Genomic DNA, 22,944 nt, shown 5'->3' on the forward strand with positions numbered 1-22,944 from the left:
TTACACATGATTACATAATCTTCCCTCCCATAGATGTAACTCCATCTATCTTTCTTTTTATTTCCTTTGGTGTATATTTAAATTATTACTTATTTATAAGTAAAAAAGCAGTGGATACATGTTTTTTTGAACTTCTAGTACTCCAAAGAGAACCAGCTGCCAAATCACTGATCCTGATTATATTGATGAGTTATTTGGGTGCACGGAGTGTATCTCACCTTTATACCTCCAAGCTCTAGAAATATTGCTGCCACATGGTGTCAACTCAATTATCTGTGAGAAACTGAAATAATGAGTGAATATCTATAAATACATACTGTGACATTGTTTTCTTTCTTGTTACCATATCTAGACAAGGATTGTAGTAGAACATAATAAGCTATAAAAAACTAACAGCAAATATTTATTTGGAATACCAATGTTCAGTGACCCCTAGAGCAGTATTAGCAGTACATGCTTATGGGACAGAGGCCAGGCCTCTGGAGCAGAATTTCTAGATATGAGCAATTGAGAATTAGCCAGCAATCTGAGGCTTGTACTTGAAGAGATGATAGAACTGGGCTTGATTTAGGATGAAAATGATACTGAAATAAATGTGGATCTGTAGCCACAGATTTGCGCCAGTTGTCTTTAAACAGTAGCAATCTACAAAGATGCCATTCTACAGGGATGTGAGAATAAAACATTGAGGTCTTGTATCCTCAGCAATCCTTACCTTATCCATGAATCCCTGTAACATTTTTTTTTTCCCCTTTGCTCTCATACCCAGGTATCACTACTGGAGACTGAGAGGCTAATTCAAATCCAAATTTTGGCACTTACTACAAGTAAGTTGCCCATATCTCATTTTTTCCCTTCACATTCCAGGATTATTAAAAAGATTATGTGAAATGATCTCTGTGATGCATCTTGTACAGTTCCAAAGATCAAGGAGGTATATATAGCACATTATATTTTTCAACACTTCCCTCTTGTTAGACTTGATGACATTTGGGCTTAAATAATTTAAAGATAGTGATTCTAATTTAAAACAAAGCAAATAACAACAACAAACTGTTTGGATCCCTGTAAGTTGACATTAGGGTGCCATTAAAATTTGTGAGCTGGGAAATTCCATAATAAAAAGTGATGCTCTAGGAAATATATTTTGTGAGCATTATAAAAGGTAGATTGAGAGTGAATATGGACCCCTAGCATGAAGATACAGCAGTAATAGAAATATTTATAAGAATTATTTGTCAAAATAGCAACAAAAACAAAAATAACACAAGGCTATGAAGGAAAGATTTTCAGCATCGGAGTGGCTTTGGGATACATTATTTACATGATAAAAAAAGTTGTATAAAGTTGTATATGTTCATCACTAAGAAAAACTGTTTTCATTAGTATTTCAAGAAAGAATGTTGTTTTTAGATCAAATGAAGGGAGAAGAAAGGAGATAAAATAAATTATTGGGGTCAAAGAGCTAAATATAGCCTTGCTTCTGTTCTGAATAAGAAAGAAGTTAGGTGAAACCTAACTGAGTAAGGTTAGTCACTTGTAACATATTTGAGTCTTACTACTAGAGGACATAAAAGAGTTGATGCACTGTACCCTTCTCCAAGAGTTTAGCTTAGTGTCTTCCACCTTTAACGAAGGCATAAGAATAGCCAGATCCAAAAGTTATCTCCAAAGGAAATGTTATATAAAACTAAATAGTTATACCTTCATTTAATCACGTTTATTATGTGATTTTATAATTTTCATTTATGAGGAATACACTCTACTACATTTAAGAATAACCAACTTAATGACTACCAACATAGTCTATAATCCCCCTTCTTGCAGTAGTTGTATGGGTGGAGTGCTGTTATTTCTTCTTAGAGTACCATTACTCATAAAGACATCTTTATTTTCTTCTGAATTTTATTGCTAACATTAACAGTTGTCACTCATTACTCATTTTTAGAAACAAACTCCATTTCCATCACTTTTCCAGAGATTATTATGTGCACAATAAACAATAAAGTATAATATAGCTGAAATGGTATACATATTTCAGAATCTGTACATATTCTAAGTGACTGACTCCTACACATCAGCCTCCTCCAGTAAGATTCAAATTCCTGCAAAATTATAAACCAATTTACTTCATGGAGTTCCTGATTGATTACAAAGGGAAGTGTTCAGTGCATGGTCCCTAAGCATTTGCAAGTGCCCTTAACTGACATGCTTTGAATTGCGCATAGAACAGCGATAGAGAATTCAGATGCATTTGGAATGTCTTCGTATATGTTCAGTTGAAATGAGCATACATAGCATAATTGCATTATGATAGCAAAGTAGTATTCCATATCAATAATACTAGCTGGATTTTGTTTGAGGAATAAAATTAATTGCCCTGTACCTCATTTGGTCTAGAAACGTGAACTAAGTAACTTTCTTTGGATTGTTTCTTGGAAGAAGATTAAAAGTAGATAATAATTTTGAAAAAAAGGCCCATACACAAGTGCAATTGAATAAGCTATGTGAACGTAAACTCCATTTTGATTGGGGGCTTCAACTATGAAATCCATTAGATTCGCTGCTTTTGTTTGAGCAGCTGTTGATCTGCAAATATATTCAGTGTAAATGTTTATATTAAACATTTAGACACAGTGTGTAGTTTGCATTGTTTCAATCCAATAAAAAAAAAAAAAGTATCTTTAGTCACCCGGGTTTTGCATATGTTTGCTTTAAACAGTTCCAAACACATTGTTATGAAGTTTTTCTTTTTCTTCTCCCAAATGAACATTGCTTAGCCACACACCAAAGAAAGTGACTCAAAGATTTTAGTGAGTTGTTGGCAAGTTATCTTTTTGAAATAAAGTTAAACTAGAAACATTTCCCTAGACATTAAATCCAAGAGCCATTTGTTCTTTTCAAAGGTGCCTGCCAATGATATGGGAAAGTGAGGATTATTTGGAATTTACTCCAAAGAGAGATTCTTAGCAGTAAGTCCCCAAATAGTATGTTATTGGCTAGTAAAGTGACTTTCATGGCTTAAGTGTATTTTAGTTGTCTTTATTTAGTATAATATATGGTAGCTCAGTATCGGTGACTTCTTTCATATTGGAAAAGTTGTGACATGAACCAGAAAAGAAATCTATACCTAAAGACTCCTGTAAATCACTTTTTAAAAAAATTTTAAAGTCCTCTGTCACTTTAAATATCCACAGAATAATAATTTCAGAATAATAAGCTTAGACTTTGTTCAATAAATGAAGTTTATCAGCACTTCATTTGGGACTCTCCACTATAGCATGCTGGGGTTGGGAGTCAGACAGAAAGTATATAAACTTTGTGCTATTGTATAACCTCTTTGAGATTCACTGGCATTAACAACTATTATATAGGCTTACCCTGAGGTTTGAATGGATCATTGTACTTGACATCACCAGGAGTGATGTCTGCATACAGCAAGTGGATAATATTATAAGGCTTGTATCTTTAGGCACTCTTAACGTAATCTGGGAGAAGGGTTTGGTCCTGAGTTCCTGTAATTTTCTACAACTATCATCACTGAGAGGATATCACTATTTGTTTTGGGGGCAAACCAGTAGATTGGAAAATGATTTATTTAAACAAAATAATAAGGAAGCCTAGAGTTGTCTGCATCAGGAGCAAAACCACATTATTCTTTATTTTGCTGACTCGTTGGAAAAGACCCTGATGCTGGGAAAGATTGAGGGCAGGAGGAGAAGGGAATGACAGAGGATGAGATGGTTGGATGGCATCATCGACTCAATAAACATGGGTTTGGGTGGACTCCGGGAGTTGGTGATGGACAGGGAGGCCTGGCGTGCTGCAGTTCATGGGGTCACAAAGAGTCGGACACGACTGAGCAACTGAACTGAACTGAGTGTGCTCTATGGAAGTTGGGGCAGGAATAGCCTCTACACAGTCAAGTGATTTTTCAGAAGATTACACTTACCTGCTTGAAACACAATGCTGACTTTGTTCTCTATTGATCCTGACTTGGACCTTGGGTGGCACACAAATGCAGAGAGGACTGGTTGGGAACTGAATGTACCCCTTTGTTCTCTTTCTTTGTTTTCAGATTATTGGTTCCCAGACTCTTGGCACAAGGTTCTCTTTTATTGTTTGCTTTATAACTTCTCTAAGTGTTTCTTATTGTGTGTATCATAAAGATCCCATAAGCTAAATGAATGATTTCTTTGACAAAACTGTTTCTCACAAGTTACTTGAATGATATCAGTGATGTAATAAACATTTTAACTCTGTCTTCAATACCTACATGTTTCTTCATATTTCTCTGTAGAAGCCTCCATAAACAGATAGGCTTAATAGAGGTCAAATGAATAGAAATTAGGATTTTAACCTTATTTTTGAATTAAAGGTGCATACCCAATATTACCATTGGAGAAGCACTTGCAAAGAGTAATAAGATGAACAGATTTAGGAGATAATGTTAGTCATACCTGGCATTTGTACTACACCTCATCTTTGAACAGCACAGTGCAATATCAGTCAGTCAGTCAGTTCAGTCGCTCAGTCGTGACTGATTCTTTGTGACCCCATGAACTGCAGCATGCCAGGCCTCCCTGTCCATCACCAACTCCCGGAGTTCACTCAAACTCATGTCCATCTAGTCGGTGATGCCATCCAACCATCTCATCCTCTGTCGTTCCCTTCTCCTCCTGCCTCCAATCCCTCCCAGCATCAGTCTTTTCCAATGAGTCAACTCTTCGCATGAGGTGGCCAAAGTACTGGAGTTTCAGCTTCAGCATCATTCTTTCCAAAGAACACCCAGGACCGATCTTTAGAATGGAGTGGTTGGATCTCCTTGCAGTCCAAGAGACTCTCAAGAGTCTTCTCTAACACCACAGTTCAAAAGCATCAATTCTTCAGCTCTCAGCTTTCTTCACAGTCCAACTCTCACATCTATACATGATTACTGGAAAAACCATAGCCTTGACTAGATGGACATCTGTTGGCAAAGTAATGTCTCTGCTTTTGAATATCCTATCTAGGTTGGTCATAACTTTCCTTCCAAGGAGTAAGTGTCTTCTAATTTCATGGCTGCAGTCACCATCTGCAATGATTCTGAAGCCCAAAAAAATAAAGTCTTACACTGTTTCCACTGTTTCCCCATCTATTTCCCATGAAGTGATGGGACCAGATGCCATGATCTTAGTTTTCTGAATGTTGAGCTTTAAGCCAACTTTTTCACTCTCCTCTTTCACTTTCATCAAGAGGCTCTTTAGTTCCTCTTCACTTTCTGCCATAAGGGTGGTGTCATCTGCATATCTGAGGTTATTGATATTTCTCCTGGCAATCTTGATTCCAGCTTGTGCTTCTTCCAGCCAACCGTTTCTCATGATGTACTCTGCATATCATTTGATTATTGTTTCATGTATCAAGTGTTGCAGCCTAGATCCCACAACCCATTTGCTTTTCAGGGAAAACAACTGTAGCTCTTTGCACTTTGGCTCAGCCTAACTTAGAGATTTTTTCTCAAGAGAGGATCTTAAAAACAAACTGAATTGATGCTGAAGTATGAGATAGAATATTACAATGGAATTAATTTAGCCTAGGAGTTTCAGGAGAGGCATCCCGAGGTAGCACAGGATGAAATGTGATGGATGCTAAATAGTTAACTGTATAGGAGATGGGACGGGAGGACAGTCTCCTTAGTTTAGGAAACGGCAGTGAGAGACAAGAAGAGGAACAAAGGGCATTAGAAGGACTGAAAGACATGGAGCAGGTGGCGAGGAGAGTAAACTAGAGAGTGAGTGCGAGTAACGGGGTGGGAAGACATAGAGGGAGAGAACTATTGAGTAAGATAACAAGTGATGGGACTTCCCTGTGGTCCAGTGGTTAATACTTTGCACTCCCAATGCAGGGGCCCCATGTTTGATCCCTGGTCAGTAAACTAGATCCCACATGCCACAACTAAGAGCCTGCCTGGTACAACTAAGAGCCTGTATGGTACAGCTAAGGCCTGGCACAACCAAATACATTTTTACAAAATAGTGAATGATGAGAAGCTGATATATACAATATGAAGAGAAGAGGAAAAGAGAAGAATGAAAGTTATGAGAGAAGAAGAAAAAAGGATGAAAGAAATGCATAGGGATGGACAGGGAATGGGAAATAGGGAAGAGAGAAAAAAAGGAAGAAGAGAGAGAGGAAGGAAGGAAAAAGAAAGGGAAGAATAAAGGAGAGAGGAAGGTAAATTGGAATAGGGTTGAGGTGAGAAAGAATAAGGGATTTGGGGCTAGAAAGTCAAATCACTGGAAAATATTTCAGATTTTTGGACATTCTGTAAGGGTTGTGTGAAACAGTTGGAGTGTTAAAGATGACAGTGATTAACATGATCAAATTTGGAAAGTGTGATTACATAAAGGGAAGATGATGAGTTTTCCCTTCAGAAATTTGAAATCTAATGGAGAGTGGAAGAAGCAAAGTAAAGCATGAAAAAACAGCATAGAATCAGGAAACAGATTGGTTTTTGCTACAGGCTAGGGTAAGAAGACAAATGGGAAGTAATTGTTTAATGGGTTTAGGGTCTTTTGGGGTGTGGTGGTGAAAATATTTTGAAACTAGATAGAGGTGGTGTTTGCACAGTATTGGAAATGTACTACATGCCACTAAATTGCTTAATTTAAAATGGCTGATTTTATAGTTTATGAATTTCCCCTTAATAGAAATGAAAGCAAAAAGTTTAAACTTCATTCCTAAAGTTATAGGAACCTCTGAAAGAAATAATAAAGAAAGTGAAGAAAGAAAAATATAGGGAGAAAGGAATGAAAGAGAGGGAAGGGATGGGGGGAAAGGAGAAAAAGAAAAAGACGGCAAATTACACAAGTTGTTTCTGAAAAGTGACTGACAAAATAGTCTTGGAGGGAAGATGATGTCTTTGTGTTCCCAGGTTTAGATTTCTTGGAGACAGGTCTGAGAAGAGTCTGGATCTGAAATGTAAATTTGGAAGTCATCGGTTTTGTGTTTAGCAGTTTAAATCTAACAATCAAAAAAACTGTCTCTTTCAAAATGATGTTATAAGGAAGAGTTCAAGTCTACATTTCTACCGATCAGCTCTTATAATTTTTTTTTAGGATGGAAAGTTTTACAGAAAATGGAAGAGCAAAACTCAGAGAAATATCTTCAGGGAGGTCACATGATAAACAGCATCTCTGCTGAGAGCCGGGTCTCTTGGAGTTAGGACACAGCAGAGCCAATTCTAAAGATTTATAAACAGATTGGTCTGACTGATAAAGATAGGACAGAGCCCAATAACAAAATTTTATGTTTTATTCTTAACATTCGAAGTATGTGTGTGTGTATTTTTTCCTTAAAGACATTGATTCTAAGGCTAGACAGTGACTGCTACTTTTATAATGCTGAATTCTGTTGTTTGCTTAACATCCTAAGACAGCATAACTGAGAAATGTTTCCTGACATTTGGGGTACAGTTCATGTGACCTGAAAGATCAGCTCACAACAGGCAATTGACATGAGAAGATGGAACAGTTCTGTGATACCTACTGGCCAAATCTTATTTGAATGCTGCTGGGGATAGCCTAGGCGAGATAGTCTTGCCTATGTATCTTCTCTTCCCTGGGTCTTATTCATGGCTTTATTTGTGTCATGAGTTTGTTGAACAAGACAAATAGTTTTCTAACTTATTTTGCATAAGTATCACTAAGGGAAATTTTCAAAATGCAAACTCTTGAGCCCCATACAAATGTATTCTGACCCAGTAGTACTTGATCTTGATGCTCTTAGCATGTGAGATATGGGAAAAGGCAAATTTTAAGATAACTTTCTTCTCAAGTATTCTATAGTTCAATAATTTTATTTCACTTCCTGTGACAAGGGTATTTTTACCAGCCACGATGAGTCACACCCATGGAATTTTTCTCTTCGAGAAAATTAGAGATACCTAGGGAACATTTCATGCAAAGATGGGCTCGATAAAGGACAGAAATGGTATGGACCTAACAGAAGCAGAAGATATAAAGAAGAGGTGGCAAGAATACACAGAAGACCTGTACAAAAATATCTTCATAACACAGATACTCACAATGGTGTGATCACTGACCTAGAGCCAGACATCCTGGAATGTGAAGTCAGTGGGCCTTAGAAAGCATCACTACGAACAAAGCTAGTGGAAGTGATGGAATTCCAGTCGAGCTATTCCAAATTCTGAAAGATGATGCTGTGAAAGTGCTGAACTCAATATGCCAGCAAATTTGGAAAACTCAGCAGTGGCCACAGGACTGGAAAAGGTCAGTTTTCATTCCAATCACAAAGAAAGGCAATGCCAAAGAATGTTCAAACTACTGCACAATTGCACTCATCTCACATGCTAGTAAAGTAATACTCAAAATTCTCCAAGCCAGGCTGCAGCAATACGTGAACCATGAACTTCCAGATGTTCAAGTTGGTTTTAGAAAAGGCAGAGGAACCAGAGACCAAATTGCCAACATCCGCTGGACCATCGAAAAAGCAAGAGAGTTCCAAAAAAATATCTATTTCTGCTTTATTGACTATGCCAAAGCCTTTGACTGTGTGGATCACAATAAATTGTGGAAAATTCTTCAAGAGATGGGAATACCAGACCACCTGACCTGCCTCTTGAGAAATTTGTATGCAGATCAGGAAGCAACAGTTAGAACTGGACATGGAACAACACACTGGTTCCAAATAATAAAAGGAGTACGTCAAGGCTAGATACTGTCCCCCTGCTTATTTAACTTCTATGCAGAGTACATCATGAGAAACGCTGGGCTGGAAGAAGCACAAGCTGGAATCAAGATTGCCAGGAGAAATATCAATAACCTCAGATATGCAGATGATACCACCCTTATGGCAGAAAGTGCAGAGGAACTAAAAAGCCTCTTGACGAAGGTAAAAGAGGAGAGTGAAAAAGTTGGCTTAAAGCTCAACATTCAGAAAACGAAGATCATGGCATTTGGTCCCATCACTTCATGGGAAATAGATGGGGAAACAGTGGAAATAGTGTCAGACTTTATTTTTGGGGCTCCAAAATCACTGCAGATGGTGACTGCAGTCATGAAATTAAAAGACGCTTACTCCTTAGAAGAAAAGTTATGAGCAACCCAGATAGCATATTCAAAAGCAGGGACATTACGTTGCCATCAGATGTCTGTCTAGTCATGGCTATGGTTTTTCCAGTGGTTATGTATGGATGTGAGAGTTGGACTATGAAGAAAGCTGAGTGCTGAAGAATTAATGCTTTTGAACTGTGGTGTTGGAGAAGACTCTTGAGAGTCCCTTGGACTGCAAGAAGATACAACCAGTCCATTCTGAAGGAGATCATCCCTGGGTGTTCTTTGGAAGGAATGATGCTAAAGCTGAAACTCCAGTACTTTGGCCACCTCATGTGAAGAGTTGACTCATTGGAAAAGACTCTGACACTGGGAGGGATTGGGGGCAGGAAGAGAAGGGGACGACAGAGGATGAGATGGCTGGATGGCATCACTGACTCGATGGACATGAGTCTGAGTGAACTCCAGGTGTTGGTGATGGACAGGGAGGCCTGGCGTGCTGTCGCAAAGAGTCGGACACGACTGAGCGACTGAACTGAACTGATTACACACAGTTATGTTGATTTCTTCTTCAGACAAAATGCATCTGCAGTGTCTTCTTTATTAATGCTGTAAAATATATAAAAGGCCTAGAAAAAAGTAGTTGCTGCTGCTGCTAAGTCGCTTCAGTCGTGTCCGACTCTGTGCGACCCCATGGACTACAGCCTACCAGGCTTCTCCGTCCATGGGATTCTCCAGGCAAGACCACTGGAGTGGGTTGCCATTTCCTTCTCTAATGTATGAAAGTGGAAAGTGAAAGTGAAGTCGCTCAGTTGTGTCTGACTCTTAGCGACCCCATGGGCTGCAGCCTACCAGGCTCCTCCATCCATGGGATTTTCCAGGCAACAGTACTGGAATGGGGTGCCATTGCCTTCTCCCAGAAAAAAGTAGTGGATTCGATTAAAACTTTAAAATGAGAGGTTTTGAGTTAATAGTTTTATAGCTAGTTTTATTTCAACTCTGATATATTAAGCTATCATTTTTTCAGCACCTGTGGTAAGCCAGACACTAGCATAGGTGATTCAGGATATTAAAGCATTGGTTATGATCTTGAAGAACGTCAAAGTAGACATCTTTTTAAAATGTGTAGTTGCATTAAAATGAAATAAATGTAATTAACAAAAAAATATAATTTATGCAATAGAGAAATAATACCTGAGAGGACTTATCCCCTTTTTATTTTGTTTTAAAAATAGCTTTTTAAAAGACCTGAGAAGTTTTAATAACAGTATTTAGGCTTATGAACTATTTAATTAAGGACAGACATTTGGATGATAACACAGTGAATACTGCTGAATTTGGATAGATCAGAGAAGATGCACTTGGAAAGATCTACACTTTGTAGTAAATGATATGTACTAGAATTGTGCATGTGAATACATGCTTCTTTCTGTACGATCAGTCTTACAGAAAGAGGAACAGTCTAACAACCTGGTATTTAACATCAAGTGTGTAATTGAATCTAAGCAAAAAGTTCCTAACTCAGATTGGGGCAGCTATTAATAGCTGACTAGGAGACAGGAAATAGGATGTCTGTTTCCAAGGGAAAATAGCAGATAAGAAGAGTGTTTAAATACTCAAAGTGTTAACACCCTCCCATAATTCAGTTGTATAGGATGGTGCAACCCACATAAGGCAGAAAAAATAACGATAAACAGTATTAATTGGCGGGTCACAGTATTGCAGGCACTGTTTTAGAACACTGTACATATTTTGTCTGAACTGATCTTCAAAACTACATTGTGAATCAGGTGCCAGAGGTGTGTGATTTGCTGCTCCAAAAAGTGGGTTTAAAGGGGCTAAGTATTTGGCCAAGGTCACACAGTGTTGCAGAACTGGACTTAACCTACTTTTCTGTCTGTGTGTGCTCTGTCTCTTCAGTCATGTCCAACGCTTTGCAACTCCATGATCCATAGACTACCAGACTCCTCTATCCATGGGATTCTGCAGACAAGAATACTGGAGTGGGTTGCCATGCCCTCCTCCAGGGGATCTTCCAGACCCAGGGGCCGAACCCACATCTCTTGCATCTAAGCACAGATAAACCTACTTTTGTTTAATACCAAATTCTTGATTTCTTTCCTTGACCATCACTTAATACTGCCTTTTAACATTCAGTGGTGCCTTACAGACCTAGCATAGATACAGTTGTTGGATCTGTTCATTTTTAGGGAAAGAAACCACGATGGAAAAGAGAGCAAGCTAATTAATAGTTTTCTCATTTCAGACGAAGGCCAGACCGTTAAAGTCTTCCACTTGTACTCAGAACGCCAGTACCCCTCTGAATATTCTATCAATTCACAGCATAAAAACAATCAAATTACAGTCTTTGAAGGAAAGGTAAACCCAGCCAGGAGATTGATTTTTTTTAAATGAGCAGAATTTGCTGAGCTACCATATAGAAAGCTCCATGTTACCTGACAGTTGTAGCAGCAAAGGAGGTCAGTGGAACATCCACACGAGTGGCCTAGTGAGAAGATGTCTTTAAACTAGAGAAAAGCTGTTCAGCTCCCAGACTCAGAGGTTGGCTTTATTTTTTTTTTTTTTCTGCATACTTTTTCTTTATTTTTTCTTTTTATTTTATTTTTTAACTTTACAATATTGTATTGGTTTTGCCATATATCAAAATGAATCTGCTACAGGTATACATGTGTTCCCCATCCTGAACCCTCCTCCTTCCTCCCTCCCCCTCCCATCCCTCTGGGTCACTCACCCTCCACATAGACATGATAGCTATGAGATAATGCAGCATAAAATATTATATGCTTATAATGGGTCTCATAGCCTGACCCATTGCTACTGTAAGAGAAAGAAAAACATAGAAAATGATTTATTTTATTTCTTCACAATTCATGATGCGTAACAGCTCTATTATAATGAAAATTACTGCTACAAATAAAATAGAAAAATCTTTAAAGAGATGATGCTGAGAGGGAGAAGAATTCTGCTATTGATAGGTTGATTGTATCAAAATTAACACATTTCAGAACCTCTTTAAATATTCAAAAACCTTGAATGAACACCTAATCATATGCCCCCATTACATCTGGAGATCAAAGAAGACAAATAACTTCATCAAAATCATTGAGAAAACTGGTGCTAGAATCTCAATTAAAATCCATATTTTCTAATTGTCACTCAGTGATGTTGCTGGTACAGTATGTTGATCCAGTTTTCCTTTCATTTACATTTATAAAATGTCAATAATGATGACTGTACAATTTATATATCACTTAGGTCAAACAGTCCTTTGATATCCAACTAAAATAAGACTGAGCTGCCATCTCACATTCAGAGGAAGATTCAAGTCTCTGTCTCTATCTGACCATTTATGGATTGATTGAATTTTATATTAACACTCCTGCCTCCAGTTTCTTTCTTCAGCTGAATTAAATAATTTATTGGTTTTTCTATACCTGCTATCCCATTTTCAAAGTTGCAGTGACATTCAGGACTCTCTATTCATTAACCCAAATACTTCTTCCATTGGGTTTTTGGGTGTAGGGGCCTTTTCTTGAAGTTTGAAAACAAAATCTTGTTACAAGACTAAACATGTTAGAAAACAAAATATCAGACATACCTATTTCAAATAATTTGAGACCACTTTGTCTTGAAAAATTTTCACTAGTCATCTTTATTGACTCCAGACTTACAACATAGTCATTTGTTTCTTTTCTTCTCAAATTCCTCTCCTCCTCTTTGTCCTGTCTGTTGCAGGCAATGAATCCCACAATTTTCTTAAAAAAATCTAAGCAGGAATTTTTTTCTGTTTTATATATATGTATTTTTTCTGTCTTTTTCTCTTGCCTGTTCCCTAAGTACTCCATTTTCATAAGTAAGTTTCTCTAACAAGTTAGTTTCCTTAAAAGAAGGGCCCTTAATGATATATTTGCTACTTTAATACAGTGTTTGCCTGTCTATGACATAGCATCTAAGTTTTTACTAAAATAATCCTCCCTTTGAATAGAAAGGACACACAATTTTAAGAAAAATGTACTTATATCATGTTGATCTGACATTCCTATTTCTATAAAATGTAAACCACATAGTTATTTATATATTTTTCTTGGCACACAGACTGAATGAGCTCTGTAAAAGGTGGGAGCAGGAGAGCTGGACTACACTGCTTCCATCCAAATAAAACCAAATTAACATCCAAAGAAAGTGGAAATAAAGATAAACTTGAATCTGCACTGGAATGAAGGAAGGAAGCCATCTCATGCCACATACCTTGAGGTCTCCCTGTTAATGAGCCTAAGATAAAAGAGCAACCTTAAAAAGCATGTAAATTAAGTGTCAGCGTCAACTCCTTAAAAAAAAAAAAAAAAATACCCTTTTGTGTTAAGTGATTAGATAAGGAGATTCTTAGAGGACTCTCTCCCACATTTCCCCACACATCCAGAGTTTAACTGATACAAACCAGTGCTAGATGTACAGATGATCTCTAAGGAATTTCCTGGCATTCCAGTGGTTAGGACTCCATGCTGTCACTACCAAGGGTCCAGTTTCAGTCCCTGGTAAAGAAACTAAAATTCCACAAGCCAGCATGGTATAGCCAAAAAAGACATGATCTCCAAAAGAGGGGACATGTAAAATCAATGCTGGACACAAAGGCTACCTCAAAACATTGGCTGTGAAGCAGAGTGCACCTAAAAAATACATAAATTATATATCCTTTGATGTACTCCTAGAGTCTCTTACTCAGTCATTTGTAACCCCTAAGTGCAAAATGTCCACCCTTAAAGGACTGAGATCAGGCTGTTATCTTTGAAAGTCTAGATCTTTTTCAAGGCAGGAGCCCAGTGTGTCTCGCTTTGCCTGGCAAAGCAATACACCTAGCATTTTCTACTTAAAAAAATGAAACAAGCAAACAGAAAACAGGAAATAAAAGTGGATCTAGAAAACCAAACATAAATGAGGCAAGAGGAGATGAGTGTGTCATGTTACAGAGTCAAGACTGTAAGGAATGGGAGACTATAAGGGAGGTCATGGGTGATATGAACTGTGGGATTTAGAGGCACAGACAGAGAGAAAATAGAAGTTGTATGTATTTAAGTGAGCATTATGCAAAACCCTGACTTGTTTGAATATTGTGAAGGACCCACAAAATGTTCAAAGTTCCTGTTTCCTTTAGGTATTTTAATTCTACTTAGGAATAACACCTGTATCTCTCATTTCAAGAAATATTATTTTCCCAAATTTGACAAAGGTAATTCTTGTAATCCAAATTCTCAGCAACCTATATCAACTACTATTTTCTTCTTTTTGATCTGTTTTCCCAATTAAAGCATTATCATTTTAATATTATTAAAACCATTTATATTCATTTAACATTTCAAGTAACATAAAAGCAGAAAGACAAAAGCAAGGGATAACACAAACCCAGAAGCGACTAGTATTCAGATTAAATGATAGCAATGGTGGTAGAACAAATTAGTGGTTAAACAGACATCTGTCTGTCTATACATATAAATAGGAAGATGATTGGATGGATGGATAGAAAAATATATAATAGTTGGATGATTGGAAGTACCAAAGGAAGATAGAGACTAGACTCATGGATGTACATAATGATGGATGCAAAGATGACTAGATATAAATTTGTAAACAGACTGTTTCTACTCTTATTGATATTTTAAATAACTATACTTCATTTATTCTACTTGAATTTAAGAGAAAAAAGAACCTGAAAAAAATCTAATCACTAAGTTTAAGATATTTTTTTTTTTACATTAGGGAATATAATTTATTAACAGACCTTTAAGAAATTAAGAAAATACATTATTAAAATCATTGAAAGGTTAGAATCATTATTTTCCCTACATGTTTGAGGCAGTATGGATTGAATCCCTTTTATGCAAATAAGATAATTAGTACTCAATCTTTTTTTACCCACATTCCATTTTTTATTGCTAATTATATTAGTGTTACTTTGTTAAGGATTACACAAAGTGCATTCTGTTCTGAATCAATAATTTCACAGTTGTTGAGATTTAGTTTATAAATGGATTAAAAGTGAATGCCAGTTTTTATTATGGAATATTTTTAAAAACACAGAAGAAGAGAGGATAGTAGAGGAGTGCCATTATTAGTTTGATATAAATTCTGCATATCATACCAAATTTGATGTATTGATACAGGTTGCTTCAAAATTAAAGAGAAATCACAAACTCAGAGTCTCTAAGTTTACAGGCATTTTGAGAGAGTTTTCCCTGTAAGGAAATTTGACAATGAGTTGTCACAGTAAGGATCGATAGGAGGTGGGGTGCTATTAACACCTAGTTGGCAGAGACAGGGTTGATGCCGAACATGGGAAAATACACAGGGCAGTGTATACTCCACAACAAAGAATTCTCTCATCCCAAACGTCAGTAATGCCAAACTTGAAACACCCTGCTCTGAACATCACTCAGTGCACAAAGATCCGTGGCATTTTCTGTCTCCGGTGTTTTCCAGTGTCTACTTCAGTCCCTCTGTGTTCTACTGGAAGGTTAGAAACCCATTCTTCCTCTGACAATTCCTCAAAGGGCTTAGTTTCTAAGAACCCTCACCATTTTATTTTGTGTCTACTGAATACCAACCGAGTTTGTTTCAGATATCCAGAATGGATCAGTTTCATCTGATTAAAATTGTTTTCTAATTAATTCCTGTAAAGCTGTATTTGAATTTCCTGAACCAGAAGTAGTACTGGATAAAATCCATCCTTTTGAAAGATTCTTAATCAAGACTCTTTTAAGTTCTGCTGCCTCTTTGCCTTCATGTTAAACACCTTGTCTGCCCCTCATGGAGGGCAAATCATTCTCTATTACATATGTAAAATCCTTGAAAATGTTTAAAGTGTTGAAAAGCAGTTTTGCATTCTATTGGCGAAAATATTCTTGAGTTAAAATGCTTCTTCTTCTATTATTTGATTATGTAATTAGTATTATCAGTAATGTCAATGTCTAACTAAAAACTAGATGTTAGCAAAATTTATGAACACACCAAAAAAGAATTTATTTAATAGATTTGTCATCAGTCATCTCATTATCCATTGACACTTCTGAGAAGTCAGAAGCACAGAAAGATACAAACAGAGGCACTGTTGTTAAAACAAGAACAAATTAAAAGTCAAAACACAAACAGTGAAAAGTCTGATATTTATGTGACTAATGAATATAATTGAACAGAATTTTTGTAAAAACACAAGTATATATGATTAGTGTTCACAGAGTGGATCTTAAAAAAAGATACAGTCTCCAAAGTTAAAATCCCTTAGCTGAAATTCCAATACTACCATTTCAATTTCTTCATCTATAAAACGAGCATGTTAAAACAGCAGCTGACTCAAAGGGTTCCACTAAGAATTATTTTAAGTAATTAATTTAAAAATCTTAGTTCAGTCTTTATCATGTTGGAAGCAGCAAATAAATATTAGGTGATATTACTATCATTAATTATTATCATATCTAATCTAGTCACACACACACACCCTTTGTTCATATGAGGTAAATAAGTTTTAACTTCTCAAGGAGGCTATTCAGTCAGTGATATTGTCAGTACTAAAGGTCTTCTGCCACTGACTCCATCTGCTCTGCTTTCTTTTGAAAACGAAATTGTTAACAAATTCATTATTTTTAAACCCAGAAGCTCCTATGGAATATCCTGCAGATAAGGTAGGGAGGCAATTAGAAGTTAAGTAAGAAGTTAGTGAAACTCTGCATACCAGGCATAAATTGTTCAGCTCTAAGTTTTCTTTTCACACTTTCATTTCTTGGTTGTTTATCTTCATCTCTCTCCCACTTATGGCTCCAAGTCAAGGGTCTACTCTACTTGGAGGGTGGCAGCATCCAAGAAAGAGCAGCATGACCTTGATTCCAAATCTCATCTCTTTCCTCCTTTCCTATTAGACCTAAACTTTTGAGAATTTCTGGAGTATAAGTTATAAAGGAGAAAATGCAGCAGATACTAATGGAATGAAAAATATGAAGTAGATCATGAAGCATGACAACAAAGGTCCATCTAGTCAAAGCTATGGTTTTTCCAGTAGTCATGTATGGATGTGAGAGTTGAACTATAAAGAAAGCTGAGTGCTGAAGAATTGATGCTTTGAACTGTGGTGTTGGAGAAGACTCTTGAGAGTCCCTTGGACTGCAAGGAGATCCAATCAGTCAGTCCTGAAGGAAATCAATCCTGAATATTCATTGAAAAGACTGATGTTGAAGCTGAAACTCCAATACTTTGGCCACCTGATGCAAAGAACTGACTCACTGGAAGATACCCTGATGCTGATAAAGCTTGAAGGCAGGAGAAGGGGATGACAGTGGATGAAATGTTTGGATGGTATCACTGACTCGATGTACATAAATTTGAGTAAGCTCTGGGATTTGGTGATGGACAGGGAAGCCTGGCCTGCTGCAGTCCATGGGGTCACAAAGAGTTGGACACGACTGAGTGACAGAACCGATGAAGCATCTGTTACAGCTGTCAGAGGAGCTGAGAATTATTTTTTTTTTTCCCTTTATCCAACAAGAAGCCTCAAACTAATTTTGAGCAAAGAGATGACCTTATTAGTTGTATTTATTATAAATTTTTATCTAGTGGCAAAATTTCACTGGATGCTTCTGGGAAAGGGAAGATGGTTAAGAATACTTGAACGAGGACACTAGCAGTGGATTGGAAAATGAACACATGCCATGGTTAAGAGATTGAATGAAGCAAAATTACTGAATTATTGAGTGATTAGACAAGAGGTTAAAAATAGAAAAAAAATTGAGGGATATTCCTCTAAATGCAGAACTTAAAATTGAACTACTGTCTGCAATGGCACCCCACTCCAGTACTCTTGCCTGGAAAATCCCATGGATGGAGGAGCCTGGTAGACTGCAGTCCATGGGGTCACTAAGAGTCAGACATGACTGAGTGACTTCACTTTCACTTTTCACGTTCATGCATTGGAGAAGGAAATGGCAACCCACTTCAGTGTTGTTGCCTGGAGAATCCCAGGGATGGGGGAGCCTGGTGGGCTGCCGTCTATGGGGTCACATAGAGTCAGACACGACTGAAGTGACTTAGCAGTAGCAGTAGCTGCTTCCAAATACTGTTTCCACCATTTCAGAAAATATTCATTTATTACTAACAGTGCCTATTTTCCCTTTACACCCACAGATAGCTGGTGTAGTTATTTATAAGTCTCCACATCTGGAGAACTAATTTGTTTGTGGACTATTCCAGTTCCACGGAGTTGTTAGCGATCACTCAGCTGCACCAAGTTCATTCAACCCTGATAATTAAATTAAATATCTACTGACATCAAAGAGACAGGAGAAACTTACTAACAATACCAAGAAAATTTTCATGCCCCTAAAGAAAGCCACACTGCATTATAATGGAGACAGAGGACATGTTCTATAATGGAGGGATGGTCAATTTAATATTCCACTCATATTTTAATGTGTCTGTAGTGTAGTCTAGCGGAATATGATCTCACAACTGGTGTAACACATTGGCGGCTCAATATAATAGGACTGACGTTACTATGGAATTCAATATTACATGGGCATGACCTTACTGAAGATTTAATTACTTGAAATACCAGAAGGATGATGGTATAACAATATCATTGCAAAGGTCTTTAGAAAGAAGAGCATGAGTGTCATGGCTGCTGACTTCCACACATTTATTTTTATTTTTTTTAATTTCTGCATTCATTTTCTTACTTAAGGGTATCACCATCAATTTTTACACAGGCTCTACAAGCCTTAGAATCATTCCTTCTCTTAAATATTTTTGCTCTTTAAAAAATGCTTACACTTTAAAAAATAATAAGCAATACCAAATAGTCTCCCCTATCATGCCTAAGGCACAAAGTTGTGTCCTCTCTACAAGTAAATACCATCATCAGTCCTTTATCTATCCTTCCTGTGATAAGATAAAAATATAATTTTGTGTGTGTGTGTGTGTGAGGCTCTGTCTCTTTTAAAAATGTTAGCATATTTTACTTTTTAACCCCGTCTTTTCCTTATTTAGTCTCTCTTAAGAAGTGTTTCAAGTAAACGTGTATAGATTAACCAAATATTATTTATTGTAGAGATGCACCATGATTTATTTAAATAGTGGCCTACTGATGGCTATTTGGGTTGCTTACAGTTTGTTATAGGCTGAATTGTGCCTTCCCCGAATTCACATGTTAACATGAATTTCATGCAGTTACCTCAGAATGTTACTGTCTTTGGGGATAGAGACTTTAAAGAGGTAATAAAATTAAAATAAGACCATTAGGTTGGGCCCTAATCCAACCTGACTGGTGTACATTTAAGAAGAGGAAATTTGATTTATTTGTTCTAGTTTCTGTGAAAAATACCATGAATTGCATTGTCTCTGTAGATTGCTTTGGGTAATATGGACACTTTAATCATATTAATTTTTTCAATCCAGGAACATAGAATATCTTTCCATTTATTTGTATCATCTTCAGTTTCTTATATAAATCTCTCTTACTTTTCACAGTATGGTACTTTCTCCTTTATTAAAAATTTTATTTTATTTTTAATTGGAGGATAATTACTTTACAATATTGTAGTAATTTCTGCCATACATCAACATAAATCAGCCATAGATATACATAGATCCCTTCCTTCTTAAACCTCCCTCCCTATCCCACCTCTCTACATTGTCACAGAGCACCAGCTTTGGGTTCCCTGCATCACACAGCAAATTCCCACTGCCTACCTACCTTACATATAGTAATAGATATGTTTCAGTGCTGCTTTCTCAAATCATCCTACTTTCTCTCTCCCCAACTGTGTCCAAAAGTCTTTTCTCTATGTTTATATCTCTATTGTTGCTCTGTTGATAGGTTCATCAGTACTGTCTTTCTAGATTCCATATATATGTGTTAATATACTATTTTTATGTTTAACTTTCTGACTTACTTCACTCTTTACAATAGGCTCTAGGTTCATCCACCTCATTAGAACCAAATCAAATGCATTCCTTTTTATAGCTGAGTAATATTCCATTGTGTATATGTACCAAAACTTCTTTACCATTCATCTATCAATGGACATCTAGGTTGCTTCCATGTTCTAGCTATTGTAATTAGTGTTTCAGTGAACATTAGGGGACATGTGTCTTTTTCATTTCTGGTTTCCTCAGGGTATATGCCCAATAATGGGATTGCTGAGTCATATGAACTATGCCAAAGACTTTGTGTGGCTCACAATAAACTGTGGAAAATTCTGAAAGAGATAGGAATACCAGACCACCTGATCTGCCTCTTGAGAAATTTGTATGCAGGTCAGGAAGCAACAGTTAGAACTGGACATGGGACAACACACTGGTTCCAAATAGGAAAAGCAGTACATCAAGGCTGTATTTTGTCACCCTGCTTATTTAACTTCTACGCAGAGGACATCATGAGAAACGCTGGACTGGAAGAAGCACAAGCTGGAATCAAGATTGCCAGGAGAAATATCAATAACCTCAGATATGCAGATGACACAACCCTTATGGCAGAAAGTGAAGAGGAACTAAAAACCTCTTGATGAAAATGAAAGAGGAGAGTGAAAAAGTTGGCTTAAAGCTCAACATTCAGAAAACTAAGATCATGGCATCTGGTCCCATCACTTCATGGGAAATAGATGGGGAAACAGTGGAAACAGTGTCACACTTTATTTTGGGGGGTTCCAAAATCACTGCAGATGGTGACTGCAGCCATGAAATTAAAAGAAGCCTACTCCATGGAAGGAAAGTTATTACCAACCTAGACAGCATATTGAAAAGCAGAGGCATTACTTTGCCAACAAAGGTCCATCTAGCCAAGGCTATGGGTTTTCCTGTGGTCATGTATGGATGTGAGAGTTCGACTGTGAATAAAACTGAGTGCAGAAGAATTGATGCTTTTGAACTGTGGTGTTGGAGAAGACTCTTGAGAGTCCCTTGGACTGCAAGGAGATCCAACCAGTCCATTCTAAAGGAGATCAGTCCTGGATGTTCTTTGGAAGGAATGATGCTAAAGCTGAAACTCTAGTACTTTGGCCACCTCATGTGAAGAGCTGATTCATTGAAAAGACTCTGATGCTGGGAGGGATTGGGGGCAGGAGGAGAAGGGTATGACAGAGGCTGAGATGGCTGGATGGCATCACTGACTCGATGGACATGAGTTTGAGTGAACTCCTGGAGTTGGTGATGGACAGGGAGGCCTGGCATGCTGTGGTTCATGGGGTCGCAAAGAGTGGGACAGGACTGAGCAACTGAACTGAACCGAATGTCGTAACTGGGCTTCCCAGGTGGCACAGAGGTAAAGAAACCATCTGTAGTGCAGGAGACTTGGGTTCAATCTCTGGGTCCAGATGATCTCCTAGAGAAGGAAATGGTACTCTCGTATTCTTGCTTGGAAAATCCCATGAACAGAGGAGCCTAGGGGGCTACTGTCCATAGGGTCATTACAAGTTGGACAGGACTTAGCTACTAAACAACAACAGTGTTTTAACTAGTCATCTAAGTTAATTTTCTTAACTTGTTAGTATTTTAAAGTTGGTTGTCTTGGATTTATTAAATATACCAGTAAAAATTAGCTCCCTTCACCCTTTTTCCATTTGCTTCTTTTCATCTATATTTCATTCTCTCTTTAGGTTCTGTACCATCTCCCTTGTCTCACCTTGAATTCTATTGTCTCAGTATCTGTCACCTCCAAGATTCTGGGTCTCTTGCTTTTTATTACTGCCTGTGTTTTCACAGTTGCTCTCCACTGACTGCTTACCTCAAATGTCTCACACAATGGAATCATTTTGCATAAAATTACCGGAATATTTCTAATCACAACCTGGAGTGTACATGGTCACAAGTATTGAGAGTTTATCACTTGTACCATATATATAAGAGATGATAAACGGGAAAAGATAGTGTTTTGATTGTGGTAACTGTGTCTGAACAGGCTTTAAGCAAATTTTATTGGGTTATTCCTATGCAGGTAAAATTTAATCATAGGGAATTCAAAGGCCTCCACTGGGGGGATAGTCTATTTCAATTCTCTAACCCACATTCTTAGCCAATTGTCTTATTTAATCAAGTACAACTGAAAATTCCAAATGGATATATTAGGAAATAAACAACCTTGGTTGTGTCCTCTTTTCCCAACCTTTTAATGACTGTCATTCCTCAGCTCCAAGAGGTTGTGTGATCCAATTAGGCAAATTGAAAAAGACTGCTTCTATGCAAAAGCATGAGAAAGTTAATTGAAATCAATCCATGTTCAGTGAAAATGCTACAGACATCACTGATAATTTAGAGCAATTAAAAGATGTTGTCCTGAAGCAAGGCAGAAACATTAAGTCTAAAAGCCTGCTAAAGGAAGGGAAATTACCGAAAATATTTAAATGATATTATTCACCTAAGATGGACTAGGGAAATCCAATCCAATTAGAAATTGTAAGATATTTCATTAGTCAGAAGCTTTGTTCTTAAAACCACTGAAATGAGAATTCTTTCACCTAGTATCCTTTGTCATTGCAAAATAATCTGTTACAAACAATACATCAACCCTAGTTTTGAGTACATTCTTCATGCAAATAGTTGTTGTGGTTTAACTTTCATAAAATAGTTTCTCCATCTATAAAATAAGGTCGTTTTAACTAGAATAGTTATTTTCAAGTGATTTGTTTAGAGATATAAATGTTCTAGGATGTAATTGGACATGTATTGTTTGGTAGGGTGAGGTAGGACAGAAAGCAAAGAAAGCAAAGAAATAAACTGTTAGAACACTGAGTTGCCCATCTCATAATTACCACATAAACAACTCTGTTAAAAATAGGGATATTAAGTATGTGGTTCACCCCCTCACCATCCCTTTTATCTTGACTGTAGCATACAT

General features: G+C 37.1%; 1 protein-coding gene across 6 annotated transcripts in view; it reads left to right on the forward strand.

Annotated features, from left to right (window-relative positions):
- The window catches only part of LOC147353361 (uncharacterized), a 64,355-nt gene that overhangs the window by 19,768 nt on the left and 21,643 nt on the right, over nt 1-22,944 (forward strand). Inside the window, exon 3 of one of the 6 annotated variants that reach the window (XM_086349556.1) lies at nt 13,170-14,436. The exons of 3 other annotated variants lie outside the window; for them this stretch is intronic. The gene's annotated coding sequence lies outside the window, so the exon portion shown is untranslated. Of the gene's footprint in view, nt 1-769; nt 1,197-10,973; nt 12,132-13,169; nt 14,437-22,944 lie in introns of those variants that run through there. 2 more of the 6 variants (XM_086349555.1, XM_086349558.1) reach the window with 2 other exon arrangements.

Source organism: Bos grunniens, chromosome 18 (genome assembly GCF_055505025.1).
Source record: "Bos grunniens cultivar Pamir isolate PY7600 chromosome 18, Bosgru_T2T1.0, whole genome shotgun sequence".
In the NCBI taxonomy this organism is placed as follows: domain Eukaryota; kingdom Metazoa; phylum Chordata; class Mammalia; order Artiodactyla; family Bovidae; genus Bos; species Bos grunniens.